The sequence below is a fragment of the Podarcis tiliguerta genome (genome assembly GCF_965153285.1).
Source record: "Podarcis tiliguerta genome assembly, chromosome: 11".
NCBI classification, from domain to species: domain Eukaryota; kingdom Metazoa; phylum Chordata; class Lepidosauria; order Squamata; family Lacertidae; genus Podarcis; species Podarcis tiliguerta.
Window position 1 is genome coordinate 24,773,052 of NC_139544.1, and position 17,438 is coordinate 24,790,489.

Below are 17,438 nucleotides of genomic sequence, written 5' to 3' on the forward strand. Positions count from 1 at the left end.
GAGAGAGAGAGAGAGAGAGAGAGAGAGGAGTTTCAGAAGAAGTGCACTACACAGACTTGTCTTCAGCTGTGATAAGCCAGGTGATTTTTCAATGCATCATCAATGGAAGTCATGCTTACTCTTTCAAATCTTCAAGCCAACCTGTCACTGTCAGTACGTGGAACTTTTCCTGTGAGTAATCTTTCTCTCTCTCTCCCCCTCCTCCCATTTTTAGACCGGAAATTGTTATTTGCCATGGATGTCAGACTTGATTCATCTGTAGAATCTTTGCCTAGTAGAAATAAGTACTTTTTCTCCAGCTCGAGCTGGACCTGCACAGAATAAAAGTGAGATCTGAATAAAGATGAACACTCACTTTCTTGATGGGCAGAATCTGCTACAACTCCCTATCCAAGAAGGCTGTGAAAAGCTACCTTAACACTTTGTCTTTGGAAATTCCTTTGCTTCAACAACTGTAGCTTCATGCAAGCTTTTAAAAATGCAAAAAAGACAATGGTGTTGAAATTCGATTTATTATGAGAATATTTGCAAAATATTTTCATTATTCATCATGTTTTTAACATTCTTCAAAATACCTATTATACTTATTCTTCATAGCAGACATATTGTCATGAACTGGCAGGACAACAGGGAAGGGGAAGAGGATGCTAGCGAGGGTTGTAGCCATGATTGGTACACAGCTGGGCAAGCTGAGGATGGTGAAGAGGAGGTTGGAGTGTGACAGAGGATGGTGAAGGGATGGGGGTCAGTGCACAGGAACTAGAGGAGCAGGTCCCATCACCAGAGCCAGAGGGGCCCCTTCTCCCCATCACTGACATTCTGTCCCATTCTGAGGGTAGCAATTCCAGTCATGAGACTTCTTGTGGGGTTTCCCCACCTGATGGCCTTCCTCTCTGTTCTGACTTATGCACCATCCCCAGACAGCCACAGATCACTCTGGGTCATCCAACCCAACCTGTAGGTGCAACTCAATCCAATACACAGGTCCTTCTGAATATGCTGAATTTGGCTTGGGCCTCAGTCAAATCTGATGCACAGCCCTCAGGCCTAGTGAGAAGAGAGCTTAAGCATAAGACTTCAATCGGGCCACACACTAAGTCAAAACTTGCTGTGGCACAGCAGCAAAAATGACCATAGAAGAGCAAAGTTTCTTGGAGTTCTTCTCTAGGAGCCTGTGTGTTTCCATACTCTCCTTAAGCCAAGCTTTGGCTTAGACCTATTTCTCTCTTGGCTCTGTCCTCTATGCTTCTTTCAGCCTCTTTTATGCAACCTAGAAGGCAAAAAAGCAACTCTGTTTCTGCGCTTCCAGAATCACCCTCCTGCAGTACACTTGGGCTTTGTACCAAACAGCTGGTGTGCGTGGAAAGGCAAAGAGCTTGACCGTCTCCTTCAACCTGATGATGATGATATCAGAAACAGCCCCCGATTTTGCATTGTAGTTAGACATGCTGTATAACATCTGTCCTTAGCTATGTTGACATTAAGGAGTCACTGCTTGGAAGAAGGCATACAAAATGTACAGGGAAGACTCTAAATGCTGAACACCAAAACGGCTTTCTTAGCATGTCCCGTTGCATTTGCTTCCTTTTAATATCTTTGCCAGATGAGCAGTATCTCTGTGACATTGATAGCGTCTTGTGTGGATGCACAAAGATGATGAAAATCAAAGACTTATTGGACATGACTTGCCTGAAGAATTCCTTAATGTGTTTTCCTGCCATCAACTTAGACGCACATTCCTTCTGCAACCTCCTGAGTTACTTGACCAGCCAGGCCATTTGTGATGTAGCAAACCATGAATGTGTACACATAATCACCATGCGAAGAAATCTGCTCCCTCTTGAATGAACAAATATATTTAGCCTTGCTCATTACAGTAATGAATTCCGACCTCCTGAAGGTAGTGCTCAAACAGAAAAGGCACTCTCAACGGATACCCCTTTGACTAACTCCTCTTGTTCATTAGGTATCAATCATTAGCCGTAATTTTTAATATATGGGTAATTTATTTGTTAATTATTTGCCAGAGATTTTGGAGGCATAAAGGAAAGGGCTAAAACACCATTAGGATGAATTACTAGACACAGAAATAGGGAAAGAGCTCAGTGGGAAGGCACATTTTTCACAGGCAAAAGGTCTCAGGTTCAGTCTATGGTTCACACGCATGTGTTTAAAAAAACTAATTACCTCTCTGTCTGCAATCATAGCTGATCAGAGTAAAGACTGTTATCAACTGATTAATATGTAATCTATAGCCACAGTTACTGCCAAATAGTCTTTCTCCTGTCACTGTTTCTATCAGGAGGATCACTTCCAAGTCAATACTGTGGTAATAGACTAAAAAGACATTAAAATACATTACTATCTATGTGTCTGGATAGACTAGCATTAACAAAAATATTTTAAGCAGATGCTGAAAAGAGTAAAGCGACAGCATCTGCATGATATCAATAGGCAAGGCGTTCCAAAGACCAATTTCTTACAAGTGCAGAGTACTATGTTGCACCTGTAACAGTGCCAGTCCCACAGACTGAAGTGGTTGAGTGGCCCATATGGCATAAGGAGATCTTAGATCTTACATATGAAGCAAGTGAAGGAGGACGTCATATGATCTGAGCAATGGAAGTGGTGAATGGTTCTGGCAGTTGAGTTTTGTATGTAGTTGAGAGGCCTGAGGTATGGAAGAGAAGAGGCAAGAGGCAAGAAATAACCAGATCATGAACCAGAGTTTTAACTAATTAGACGGGACGCCAGCAGATATTTGAGGTGCTCCACAGGGGAATGTGATGCAGCTTGGCAACCGATTAAATGGCAAAGGTAACCAAGGATAAAGCCAGTATTGCATTCTTAGTTAGCAAGGTGATAATGGAATGGATGGGGAGGATGATCAGGAAGATGGAAACTTGAGAAGAAAGATAAGTGCTTCAGTCATCTATATGTCAACTTTTAAGTGGTAGTGAAACATTGGAGTAGATCTATCTGACGCACAAGTAGAGATAGAAGATGGGATAGAAGAAGAGATGCCTTGGGTAGGGAGCTACAGCTGGGTATCATTTGCATGTTGGTGATACTGAAAAGCTGTGTAATTTGATGTTCACCAAAGGAGACAACGGATGGAGAGAATAGCAGGGAATCCCACGCCCAACAACTGTGGGATTTGCCTTAGATCTTTAAATCTGAGCCAGCAGATTCTTACACTTGAGAGTGTAAGAAGATTAGAGCTTTGTTGGATCAAACTATATGTTCACATTGTCCAGAGTCCTTTCCTGCCACCAGACCAATGCTTTTGGGGAGCCCATTCACTTTTCTTCCATAATGGAACTCCAGGTTACGTAAATGGAAATCTTAGTGGCCTCCCATATAGATCAGAGCCAGATCTGCTCATCCTCAGCAAGGTGACTGTGCTATGTGTCCATAGTCCATACCCTGAGACCTTAAAGAGGGCACAAAGGCAACAGCTCTCCCTCCCTGCTTGCCCTATAGCATCTTCTATTCATAGCCATTTGGGAATAAATTAGATCAGTCTGATTCCAGTTCAGTATGGACATTGTAGCACCAGTGGGATGGTAGAGCATTTCCCCTTTCTATTCTGTCTTCAGGGCTGAGCTTACCAACATAACAGTAGGTGTCACAACACACCCATAGCTACTTTGCCCTCTCACATGGACACTGCATACATTATGTTATGGTATCTCCTATGAGCTAGCTCTAGAGGCATATTCAAAGTTGGATTTTGGCTGCTTATGCACTGTATCTCCAGAGCCAAATGAGTGATGAGGAAGAAAATAAACATACCAATCATCTCTAGTATAGTGTGAAATCCATCTCATCTTTTTTTCATTGCACAGCAGGTAATCAAATACATATACTATAAGGCATAGCTGATGTCTGTTGCATTTGCTACACTTTATAATGAGTGGGGGAAATGTTGATCATAGGAGTAGAAAGAAAACAGATCAGAAAATGGAGTGGAATTTTCCAACTTCAGCAATATTGTAGAAACTACAAGAATCTTTCTGCAGCCATTTGCTGAACAGGCTTTGAAATCCAAATGTTGTTCTTCAGAAAAGGACCGAAGAAACTACAGTAGAATATGGACCTTTGGTTTCCATATTGTCCAGACTGGTTCTCACATTGCACCTCCAATTCTGCAGTTACCCAGTTCACCTGAATTGATTTGCTTACTACATTTCTATCCCATCTTTCTTTCCAGGTTTTAGGACAGTGTATAAGTTTCTCTCCCATTCCTTTCATTCTATTTTAGGTTAGATTGAGAAACAGTGAATGACCTAAAGTCACCCAGTGAGCTTCATTGGTTTCCTTGGTGCAACAAGAATCACTACAGTTCCCCCTACAAGAAGGAAGAACAGGAAACAAATCCTCATGTCATATAGGTAGAAAAATAGTAAAAAATTATTGTTCAAACTATCATGGGGATGACAGGCTATAGGTAGAGAGGTCCATAACACCCTGTGTCTTCTCCCTGCAGTGCTTGATATCAGTGAAGGATCCAGAAGAGCAGTTTCATTTATTTGTCTAGTGCCTACCACCCACTAATGCATCTTTCTTAATGGTAACATTTCCTTACTGCCCACCAGTGCTTGATGGAAGGAGGTTTCAGCTTATGCCGTGTAACCCTCTACCGCCCACCTAGAATCCTGAAACGCCCACTAGTGGGTGGTAGGGACCAGGTCTAGAGAGTTGATATATTGCTTAACATTTTTGGCAAAAACAAAAAACAAAAATGCTAAACAGTTTACAAAGATTACATCCTGCTCCTCTTGGCCAGCGATAGCACGACATGGCACCTGCAGAGGTTGTTGCACTCTAATTCTTATCAGATCCCACCAGCATTAGCCAATAGTCAGGGATGGTGGGCATTAGAGTCAAGCAACATATACAGGGCACCATATTAGCTACCATTGCCATAGATCTTGTACAACGGCAGACATGCAACATCAGATCACTATCAGTGCTTTTTGGCATATAATGCCACTTTGTACAGATAAACATATTCATATGAAACAAAGGCAGATATCATGTAAGCCATTAATTCAAAAAGACTGTCATTCACATATGAAAAGAGCAATCAGCCAGTAAATAACTAAGCTGCCAAAGGAGAACAAAGCCTACATTGGCAGCAACTGGTGGTTGTTTGTCTAATGCAGTTTATTTGGCCAAAGTCTCACTAAAATGAATAGATCATCAGTCTTACATTGTTGCTCTAACAAAATTATAACCAGTCCCTGCATTTTGGGGAGCCAGTCTCATTTCTAGGGAATGGTTTCAAAACTGGAAACATTTTTTTTAAAAACTGACCCACCTTCCTTCACTTAGCTAGGGATAGCAGCAGAGTGAATATGAAACCTCTTCTCTGTGGCGTTTCCTCTATCATTTCCAGAAGGGTTAGCCTACTATAGCAAACGTAACAGTCTTTTGGCACCTTGAGATGAACAGATTTTATATGACATAGGCTTGGAGTTTTAAATGAAACGGACTGTGGTCCATGAAACCACATGGCACAAGACTCCTCATTTTCCTTAATGATGCTTCTTTAACTCATGCAACTTGTCACATGGTGCATGAGGTTATGAGCATATTAGGGTTGAGGTGAACATTTTTGGTGGAAGAAAGTGAATTTGGATCCTCGAAAAGGGAACAATTTCATAGCTGGGTCAAACATAATCAGGGTATGTTGTGGGTTCACACTTGGTAGTGGCAGATGCTTCTCATTTAACTTCATATTCTTGTTGAGATGAGTTGTTTTGCCACTAACTTCCATAGCAGGGGTAGTGGTAGGAGCGAAGGAGGAACTCCTTGAGGCAGTTAGTAGCTGCCACCTACCCAGATGACCCTGAAATGGCACTACGTGTGTTAGAAGTTAAAATAGAGTCATTCTGAGCACTGGCCAGGATAGTTTCTCTCTTGTTGCTATCATCATCACAAGAAGCAGGGTTAAAACCACACTCCTGACTGATGGGACAGTAAGCAGCATTTTCCATAAAACACAGGGAACAATTATGTTTGGCCCATCTCCAGAAACTGACAAAAATTACCATGGACAACCAGCATCTTTGAGATATGATCACTCTCTTTTCCTGGAGCTGTGGGGTTGAATGTTAAACTGTTAGAGGTATTAGATTATGGAAACAATCTTGGGACCAAAGAAACTCCACCAATTCAGGGTGCAATTAGGTATTTTAGAGTGTGAAACATATTATGCAGTTTCTATCTGATGTGCCAGTTTGCGATCTCCTGGGACTTGGGGCACAGCCCCATAAGAACAGACAATTGATAAGCTACCTTATCAGGAAGAAGGCTTAAACATGTTTTCTGACATGTCCTCTTCACATGAGAGCTATGTCCAGGAAGTGGGGGGGGGGGGAAGGACATGGCATGGTATCCCACCAAGGTTTTACGCAAATAAAACCCATTGAAATTAATGAAAATAACTAAGGTTCATTGATTTCAATAGGTTGACTATGAGTAAAACTTAGTTGAATACCACTCACAAGGCACTCTTAAACCAAATGCTTCCACTATGGCAAGGACTTTTGGCTTCACAATGGAACTTCCCCTGTCCTCCCTCCACATGTCCCATCCCTTGTGACCCTTAAATGTGCCTTCCAGAGCAGATTCAGGGAGGACACAGGTGTGTGCAGGGAGAGGGCATGGCAGATCAGTTTCATGGCACAAGTGGAAATCAAAATGCTAGTGAAAGAACTTTGTTGAATACCTCCCATACACCATAAGGTTTAATAGATTCAAATTAGAGAAGTGAATAGGAGGAAGAAGTTTGTTGGTGCTTTCTGCTGTCATACCATCGGACTGATGTCCAGAATTCAGGGATGGCCCATTTTGTTTTTGGCACCTGAGGCGAACCACAAAATGGTGCCCCCTGCCAAGGAAGAAGGGCTTAATGAAGTTCTACATCAGGAACAAGGAGGGGATAAAAATCTACATTAGGAACAAGGGTGGGAGGAGACCAGTAGCACCTCCTATTTACCAAGAGGCCACTGTAAAGGCTGCTTTAGAGGGACTGCCATGGAGATGGCAGACCCAGCCTCCAAGGAGCACGCCATAGCTGCTGCCATTGCAATTTCGGGAGTAGCGGGTGATGCATTTCTTGGGGGCTAGATCTGCTGCCCCTTTCGATTCAGCTGCCTGAGGCACTCACCTCACCTTGACACATGGGTGGGCCAGCCCTGCAAAATTCAATCTATAAAACAGTAGTGATTTCTGTGGTACAGTAGAGTTGCCCTCCTGACAACAGTGTTGTTATGGCTTACCTGGGTAGTGCTGAGACAGGGCAGCAATGACTGGTCTCTCCAGTGACCCACATGGCCCTGACCTCAGCCCCACCCCAAGCCACCCAGCAGCAGTATAGTGAGGAGTGTTCCCTACCACCACACATGCACCTGCTGCTGCAAAGTATGAGATTAGACATTTTTAGGCACAGCACCTGGCTTTATTTTTGCTTGTGACTCCTTAGACTGCTTTGCTATTTGCCCATTCCGTGCAGCATGTTGGAAGTTTGGCACATTAACAAATTATCCCACACTTAATTTCGAGATGTTTTACTGCTGTTGGCTTGCCGCTGCCCAACATCAGAAAATCAATTGTAGAACAAAGACAATGTGTGGTGGAGGTATAATTTTTCCTGGGGGGATTTTACGTTTAAACACTAGAATTTGTGTAAACACATTTTTCAAAGAAAATTAGCCATAATACTTGGCCCCCAGGTGAGCTATATTTAATGTGTGATATACTGGAAGTTGGGGGTGTGGGGGGGGGAGCGGAATCTGGCTCCTGTTGGTTTGGCATTTGTCAGAAAATGCCTATGTCCAATTACTAAGAGGTACTGGTCACCGGTAAATCTCTTAGTGGGTTGTGGTAGCCCAAGAACCAGTGTTATGAGTGGGATGGAGAGTCCATTATCAGAGCTCTATAGCATGGCTCCCAAATAGAGCATGATATACTATAGATCACAGCATGCTCTAAACAAACCAGCTTGAATCCAAAAAGGTGCCCAGTATGCTCTTGCCTGAGAACAAGGCCCTTCTGCTTGCAAGGAGAGAGGACTGGTTTTTGCAGAGTTGCCCTTCCCACTACAATATTTGTGTCAATATTCATGCTATTCAAGAAGCTGCTCCAACTCTGCAATAAAGTTTTGGGAAAGCAGAGATGGCAGGAAAGCCCTGTGATCAGATGTCTACCTCAGAAAGTAAGTATCCAAGTCATTATGCTTTTATTGTGACAAAGTAATCTAATCTGGGGACGCGGGTGGCGCTGTGGGTAAAAGCCTCAGCGCCTAGGAATTGCCGATTGAAAGGTTGGCGGTTCGAATCCCCGCGGCGGGGTGCGCTCCCGTTGTTCGGTCCCAGTGCCTGCCAACCTAGCAGTTCGAAAGCACTCCCGGGTGCAAGTAGATAAATAGGGACCACTTACTAGCGGGAAGGTAAACGGCGTTTCCGTGTGTGGCTCTGGCTCGCCAGAGCAGCGATGTCACGCTGGCCACGTGACCCAGAAGTGTCTCTGGACAGTGCTGGCCCCCGGCCTCTTGAGTGAGATGGGCGCACAACCCTAGAGTCTGTCAAGACTGGCCCGTATGGGCAGGGGTACCTTTACCTTTACCTTTAATCTAATCTGAACACTTCCTTGGAGTTTTGTGGTGCTTTCCTCAAGGAAAGGATAGGGGTTTGGGATTGTGTGACAGGGGCAAGCTAGCAATGGAAGGTTCTGAAAGAAAATTAAGAAATACGTATGTCCCCCACCCCGAAATAGTGATTTATTTTTATCCCCAGCTTTGTACCAGCTTAGCTATATTACTGCTGTCTCTTCCTTTCTTCTTTCCATGCCCTCCCCAGTGTGTATGTAGTTCAGAATAGTTCAATGTGCTTTCAATAATAATCCTGTATTACTTTTCCTTTCTGGAAAGCAATGGATTCTGTCAGCATATAGTGGAGGGGTCCTCAAACATTCTCAGCAGGGGGCCGGTCCACTGTCCCTCAGACTTTGTGGGGAGCTGGACTGTATTTTGGGGGGAAAAGAATGAGGGACGATGAGCGCCATGCGAAAGGGCTCTGGAGAGGGGCTGCTTTAAATGGTGGCCACTTGAGAGGGGAGCTCAGCCAACCGTGGCTCCTGTGTCTTGCGAGCGGCAGGGGCTAGCGGCAGCGGCAGAGGGACAATGAGCGGTGCATGAAAGGGCTCCAGAGAGGAGCCAGCACCAACAAAGCCCTGTCCCCTTCCTCCTCTAGGCAGGGCGGGGAGAAGCCAGGAGGAGGGAGGGAGGAGGTGCTGGCATCACCGCTGTGTGAGGAAGAGGGAGAGAGAGGCAAAGAATGAGCACGCTGGCGATCCACGCGGCGATTCCCAGACCATCCACAGGCCGAATTTAGAAGGCAATTGGGCCTGATCCAGCCTGCGGGCCTTAGTTTGCCAACCCATGATATAGTGTAATGAAAGACCGCTGGGTGCTGCTCATTTAACCCTAATGCATTCTAAATGAAATTATTGTGAAATAAGTTCATAACGAAGGTAAGGCTTGAAAGTTGCCACCCTTCACTGAAAACATTCATTTGTACTGTTCAAAGTCTACTTTAAATGAAAACACATGCATTCTTGTGTTGAATGACTTTCTTCCATGTAAGACTGTCTCTAAAGTCCACAACTGTAAGGAAAATCTATCCCAGTTTGCTTGGGTTTGTTTCTCTTGGAGATGCTAAGGGTTTTACATCAGGCATCCATGAGCTGATCGTCTGAAGAAAAAATGGCACCGATCAACAGATAACTGTCCCCCTTTGAGCCTGTTAGTGATTTGATTTGAGCTTCATAATTAGCGGGCACACCACGGCCATAAGGGAGCTGAAGGTCACAGCTCCTTAGCTGCTGACACAAATGCAGGGAGAGGCAAGGATTTGAGGAGTGACACCTCTTATTAGCTCTCGCATAGGATAGACGCACACCGAATGACCTACAGAGGGAAATTACTAGTTATAGCACTCTTGTGCCAAAGTCAAGCTAGCTAGACAGTCATCCAGTCAAACAATTTAATTCTTAGACAATAAAAAGGGGAACTGAAGGAAGAAGACCTTTTACTTAAAACCCTTCAACAAACCAGACATGTCAATAATATTTACTGTACCTGCCATTTGCACAAATACAGAGCACAGAGACTGCTAAAACCCTTCAAGCTGGCTACACACTGTCAAATGCAGTATCTCTATTATCATTGGTATTGATTTAATGAGCATGACAATTTTGGGATGTGTGGTGGCTGGATGAAATTTGGAGGCTGCCTCTTTTAGTGGTGGAACTGTAGTAAATCCACAGCAGGCATGGCTGCACAATAGGAAGATGTGGCGGTTGTCAGTCCTCAGGTATTCCCCCAAGAGAAGCGGTGCAAATTTGTTGCCAACTCCTGTGTCTCCCCCATGTCTCCCTCACGAATTGTGGTTAAAAAAATTATTACATGTACAAGGGATACCAGTCCCCCCCCCCACAACTGACTAGTGATGGGCAAACCCATTAGTCTTTGTTTCTCCTTTTCCCAAACTTAAGATTCAATTTTTTCATCAATTTGCCAGTTTTTCGTTTAACATTCCACATGGAAATTTGCATGCATTCTCTCACACATTTCTCTTAATATATGCTTCCTCTTCCCACTCTTTTTCCTGGCATGGCATGTCTTTTAAATCGTAATCCTGAGGGCAGAGACGGTCTTAAACTTCATCTTTGTAAATTTCTTTGGGAACCTTTTCAGCAAAAGATAAAGAAAGGTAAATGTGTTATCTATGTGCCTCTTCCACAATTTACAGTGTGTGAATAGGGAGTGCTGCTTGCAAGCATTGTAAGATGATTAGGCTGCAGGCAGTTTCTTACAAATTGCTGCCCATATATAGAGAGAGGGGGGGGGCAGGCAGGCAGGCAGGCATTCATAAATAGATGCATACTTAGAACAGGGCACTATATTATTCAATACAGCCTGTGTTTCACATGGTTATAGCCAATATCTTAGTAAGCAGTGGTCTGAAATGTTTTATTCTCAGTTCTTTAAAAATGGCTTCCCTTGCACAACAAAACAAAACTGGATGAATATTGTATCTGCCCCTCCATTTTTTAACAGCAAAAGAACCTATTGAAGCCCTTTTACTCTTCATGGGTTTTGCCTCCCACTTTTGTGCCCCCTTCCTCTTCCTTCTCATTGACAAGCCCGTCCATTCTGTTTCGACAATATGTTGTTATTAATCAATAAGCTGACTTATGGCACCTGTCACCCCAGAAAGATGCTGTAGAATGGCACAATATGGGATTGGGGGGGATTAAAGTCTTCTGCCTGCATATTCGTGCACTTCACTTTTGTATTAATTGTTTATTTCGCAGCAGGTGTGCCTGTAGAACAGCTGGCGCCCCGACTAAGCCCTTCATCTGGCACATGCCAATTTGACAATTGGAAATTCTCTCAACTTTGTAAGCAAGAGTCTGCCTTGAAAGCCCCAGGCTGTCACTCAAATCCCGCAATGCTCAATTGCTCTTGTTCCTTCATGCACCTGAAACTCCCAGTCAAAAGACTGATAGCAACAAATGCTGCCATTTGAGCTTACGGAATCGGAAGCAAAGTCATCTGGCAATAAAGTCTTCAAATAATGCCTTGCATGAGCCGCACTTGGTAGCTTTTAAATCCAGTTATACTGGATTCATTGTTACTACTTTTGAGGCGGTCAGGTTTTCCAAAAGGCTACTTGTCCAATAAGGCTTCTGCTAAAGCTGTAGATAATTAACCTGTTTTAGGCAATTATCTTACTCCCAAAGCTGTATTGATCATGATACACTTAGGACCAGTTGCCCAGTGTTTTTGTTGAATTTAAAAGTAGCTGCCATGGGATCCAAGGAATAACTCATTTTCCTAAATCTTCCTTCTCTTTTATGTATATCTTGTTCTTTTTCTGTTCTCTTTCTTTTACTTTCTTTCTCTCACTTGTCTTTTTTATTATATATTTTAGAAAGTTGTTGTGGATTCGGATGTCTCTTAAGATATTAAGCAACAGCTTTTTGTCTGTTTGGATATAATGAAGTGCCATTTTGAATCAAGATGGTGAAGATACTGAACGTTTCAAAATTACTCTGAATTTAAACAGTGATTTCAAAGCTGCACTGATTTGGGGGTTTCTTAGAACTCCCGAGCAACAAGACTACTAGCAGTGTAATAATAAGAGGGAAAGGACCTGGGAAAGAATTAGGATGTGGGTCTTGGGGGTGAAGGCATGGGCCTGGGCCTGTTTCTTCACATGATAGCCCTATATGTAAGTAACACGTGAAAAAGGCTGGTTCATGCCACTCTGTCTCAGTCTGTTGTGCAAATCACATAAGCTGAGTTCTACATAACCTTTACTTCTAGTATTTGCTCTCTTGGATTGGGGGCAATAATCAGTGCAACATCCAAGTGGTGCATCTTGTCCAGACTGACATACCCCTCAGAGAACATGATGAACCTTTTCTGAATTTAAGAAGATTTAGGAACCTGCCGACTGAATAACACTATGTGATCCATTCTGCCCTTTGTCCTAAACTGTCCCAACTATTTTTTCACCACCGTCTTTCTATTCAGTGCAGTCAATAGGTTTTTTTGGTTTTTTTAAAGGCAGCATTGGAGATTATAATGTAAGGAGAAACACATACTCTTAGAATTCAGGAATGAATGCAGCAAAGATCAATCTTGTATCAACTGAACAAGCTTTATTTTATCACTTGACAACCAAACCATATATCCAATAAGTTCTGCACCGCAGTCATTAATTGTAGACATGCTCCCAAGGGGCCCTTATCAGTTAGTAAGAAAAAACTTTAAATGTTTCTGTTGCGGTGTCACTCCAAAGATATGTCCACTGTACACATTTCATGAACACCACCACATAGCCCTGATAAGCTTTGAGACCAAGCATTACTTCTGTCATCTCAGTTTGACAAATAATATTTTTCTGTCTGCAGGAAGCTGCTTTGGTTGACCTTCAAGAAATGCCATCCTCCAGACAAGGCACTAAAAACTCGGTCCCTTTTAGCCTGCCTTAGAAGGCTAGAGATTTTGCGACATTTTGAATCATTGGAAATCAGCTGTGCACCTCTGTATCCCATCCGAAGAAAATCAATATGTCCTGGAAATCATAAGAAATGCTAATCTTGAAACACACAAAATTGTCGAGCGTAAACAGGCTCAGAGCAATATAGATTCAATCCATTATAAAATTGAGAATAACTGAACAAACGGATGAAATATTGTTCTAAGTGATGATACAGACACACAGGAGAATTCCAAGGGAGGCACGGAAGTTTGTAACATTACTAATAATTCCCCAAAATCAAGCCTCCTTGTTGGATCCCTTAATGGATAACAAAAATAATATGATTTCTTTCTAATATTGTGTGTGATCGGCTTGAATATATGCAATTAATGACAAAGTGGTATAAACATGCATTAAAAGTTTGATGTACCTTAGAGTAGCTTTGGGCATTGCAGTATGGTGTATAGATCAGCATTTTTTTGCCTATACAATAATAAGTTGCAAAGCAATAACTTGTGTTCCCTGTCTAACAAGATTTTGACCTCCACACATATTTGCACCCCATGGGGGGCAGATCACAACTTTCTTTATTCTCATGTTATACTGGAAACACAAAAAAGAAGAAGCTTAAGTCACTTATACATCAGATGTCAGGGATTGGCTGGATGAGAAACAACAGCCAGTAGTCCAGGAGGTACCTGAGGGGGTTGGGGACTTTGAACCAGGTTCAGACTGGTGAGACAGGGAGGAATCATCAGCAGAGTGAGGGTGAAGTGGAGATGCTTGAGGTAGCCACAGAGGCTGATAGAGAAGGAGCAGGGACTGTGTCTTCTGCTCTGCAATACAGTCCGAATTCAGCTCCCTCCCTTCCCCTACTCTCAGCACAAGAAAGAAGGGTCAGGAAAAGGCTAGAACAATTGAGAAAAGCTGAGTCACGGCGGGGGGGGAAATGCAAGGAGGGAGGTACAAATAAGGGAGAGAGAGGACAGAACTTTAGCTTCTGCAACTGACGTGCTTATCTGATGGATGTGCTGGGTGATGACTTCTTGATTACTGAGCAATAAAGTTCATTACTGCAAGCATTGTGCCTAGTTCTGCTTACAGTGTCGGACAACAGATGGAGGGGTTTTTCTGGCAGCCTGATTCTTGCAACATGAGAAGAGGCACCCAAACCCATTTACATATGTTCTACTGATGTTCTACTACCTTCACTGTCAGACGTAGAATGCCATGCTCAGGCTTCCCAAAGGTATTTGGTTGGCCATTGTAAGAAGAAGATGCTGGACTACACAAACCTTTGGCTTTTCTTATGTGGTTATGTAATATTTTAACCTGGAATTACACAAGCCATATGTACAAGCTCTTGAGAGTGAGCTATGTGCCCCGTAACTAGAAGTTGGTAACCTGTAGCCTTCCTGTTGTTGTTGGACTCCAAATCCCTTCAGCTCCAGGCAGCATGGCCAATGACCAGTTGATGGGTGTCCAGCAACATCTGGTCCAGCAACATCTGGAAGGCCATAGGTTTCTCAGCCAGGCCTAGATCAGGGATAGCCAAGGTAGTGCTTTCCACATGTTACTAGACTACAACTTCCATTATTCCAAATTGTTGGCCATGTTGTCTAGGGCTGATAGGCTTGGAGTTGAGCCACATCTGGAGGTTACCATGTTGGCTATTCCTGTCAAGATACTGAAACACACAATCAGAATCTGATCAGAAGGTCTGCCCATATCAAGTGCCTGAAGAAGACTGCCACTGCTTCCATCTTTGTGACTGTTCTCACATAACTCCAGGAACTAATACGGCTTACTGTATATGGCCAAATCCCACTGATTGGGGAGGCGTGACATTTGCATGCTATAGAAATAAAACTTCAGAATGTTCCTTGATCCTGAAAATTGTAGAAGCCACCATGAAAGGGGAGGTAACCACATTGCCTTGGGCATGTCTACCATAATAGGACAGTAAGTGGGATATGCAGGACAAACTGCAATTGTCTACATATTGAGAGTCAATTTTCTTCCATAGATCCTGTAGTACATATTTTTTTAAAATCCATAAATATCATATTTTCCCTGGCATTAAACCACAATGTTTTGCTAGTGCATCCACTGAAATTATGAATACTGTAGGTAACATGATTACACAGGTTCTTGGCTGTCATGGACCAGAAGAGATGAATTTCATAACTCTGTCTCCTCTGCCTGCTGCATTTCATGACCTATTTTATTTTCTTTAAAATATTTGCAGAATAATCCTATACATGTCTAATTGCCAATGCTCCGTATAGTCCAGCATCCTGTTCTCACAGTTGTCAACTCAAATATAAGTCCCATTCATTTCAATAAGGCTTACTCTCAGGTAAGATGGCATAGGTTTGAGCACTTGCCCACTAGTCCATGAGCAAGACTGACCCCCTTAACATGTCATCAATGCCTTAGCATGTTATGAACCCTCTTCAGTGATGGATTTCTTGTGCACCTTGATTTGTGGGTATGGCTATCCCTCAGCCCCTCAGCCCCACTGCAACACACCTACCCCAAACCCATCCATTGCATGAGAACAGAATTATTGTGTTACTGGCAACAGATTTTAAGGACTAACTTAAAACTAAGTAACAAAAAAACCCCCTGTTTTCCAGTTGCCTGGAATGGGTCTACTTTCAGTGTTTCTATTCTTTCAAAAACCAGGACCAATATTTGACAGTTGCACCACACCTACATGGTAGCAAAATGAATACACTGAGGCTTATTCATTATAACTCATTGTATAATAATGTTTCAGAGAAGGTTCGGTAAATCCATTTTCCCTTAGAGCACCCCAGCACAAAATTGACCCAGTTTAGTCCTAAATGCATGTATAGAATAGTAGAAAGTGAAATCTTGGAACCATCAGGACCCAATTTTTCTGCCCTTCATTTGCAGCTATGGGAACAGCTATCTAGATTTAATTTTAATATGTCACCGTTTTTTCCATTTAGATCCAATAAATAGCTGCAGGATATTCAAATAGCTTCCACCACCTGAGACTTATATAATGTTCCAGGGCAATTTGCCTGTTATTTTCGGAAAGCCAGATTAGCTGCAGGTCTGATTGAGAGATGCTCACTTAAGAATATGAACACAGTAGTTCAAATATTATTTATTAGGAGAGAAAATAATTTCAGGGGAAAGTTGTCTAGCAATTTACTCACTCAAATGCACACACAGAAACACACACACACACAATGTATACAATTATTCTTCTGTCTGATTTAAGGAAAACTGTGACTAATTATACTGTCAAAAAATAATCTAGCTAAAAGACCAGACTTGGTGGGAACTGTGGATTCAGCAGCATGGGTTGTGCTTTATTTTATTTTATCTAACACCTCACAAAAGGATATTAATAATTTTGTATTAATGTACAGTTTAAAAGCCTCTTCTTATCAGGAAGTTGCAAGAAATCAAATCTGACATATAGTCTTTCATTTCTTGCCTGCCTACATTGATTTGTTACCTGGTGTGAGTTCTCGCAGAAGAGTGGAAAACAAGCCTAAAATCGTAACAGTCTTCTTATCTGCATTTTTGTACAGTGGGTTTAGCTTTGCAGCTGCACAGGGAAATAAGCAGGCTGGGTGAATTGGGCTACATATATTAATGTAACAACAACTGCAATCGACCGGCACCTGGTGTGGGATATTCTGTGTCCAGACCCAGGAATAAGGAGGCCAGACACTGGGTTGAACTACAGTTACATTTTCTTTAAACTCCAGGGCCCCACAACTCTAGGCAGATGTGGCAGGTAGACCTCAAGACTGTTCCATCTGGCCACCAGAAAAGCCCTTCACTTTCAAAGGTATTACATTATCTAACCTGAACCTTTCCTGCACCTCCCTACCAGCAATGTGACCAACTTTGATCACAAAGTCAGATGTTACTGGATTATATTGTCGCTGTCCATTGGCCAATAATGACTGGATCCCCATCCCTCTATAGCACAAGAGCATCATCACCTGCTGGTGCATCTGGCACTAAGGTTTGATTAAGAGCAATGGCAATGGATTGGAGCAAAAAGAATAAGCAACGAAGGTCACCACAATCACAATACACTATTATTATTTTTGTAAAAAATGATTTGTAACAAGGGCACGTTTTATAATGTCATCCAAAAAATTTCCCATCAGATTTCAGAAGCAGCAGAACGAAAAATATCTAATGCAGGGTCTCTCTGGATTTTGAATAGAAACCTATGGACAAAACAAACATATCATGAGAAGCAATAGTTCCATTCTATTCTGTGCTGGTTATACTGCATTTGGAGTATTCTGCCTGGTTGTGGGCACCACATTTTAAGAATGACTTTGACAAAAACTAATATGGGTCCAGAAGAGGGAGGCT

At 42.6% G+C, this 17,438-nt stretch overlaps 1 long non-coding RNA gene across 2 annotated transcripts; it reads left to right on the plus strand.

Moving 5' to 3' along the window:
• The first annotated feature begins 2,881 nt into the window (after positions 1–2,881).
• Positions 2,882–16,898, plus strand: LOC310660100. 2 transcript variants are annotated; one of them, XR_014503183.1, is made up of 3 exons: positions 2,882–3,029; positions 4,265–4,394; positions 16,814–16,898. It is a non-coding gene; the product is annotated as an uncharacterized lncRNA (long non-coding RNA). The 2 variants fall into 2 exon arrangements; XR_014503184.1 differs by lacking the exon at positions 16,814–16,898 and adding an exon at positions 12,991–13,416 and having other exon boundaries at positions 2,882–4,394.
• Positions 16,899–17,438: the final 540 nt, after the last annotated feature.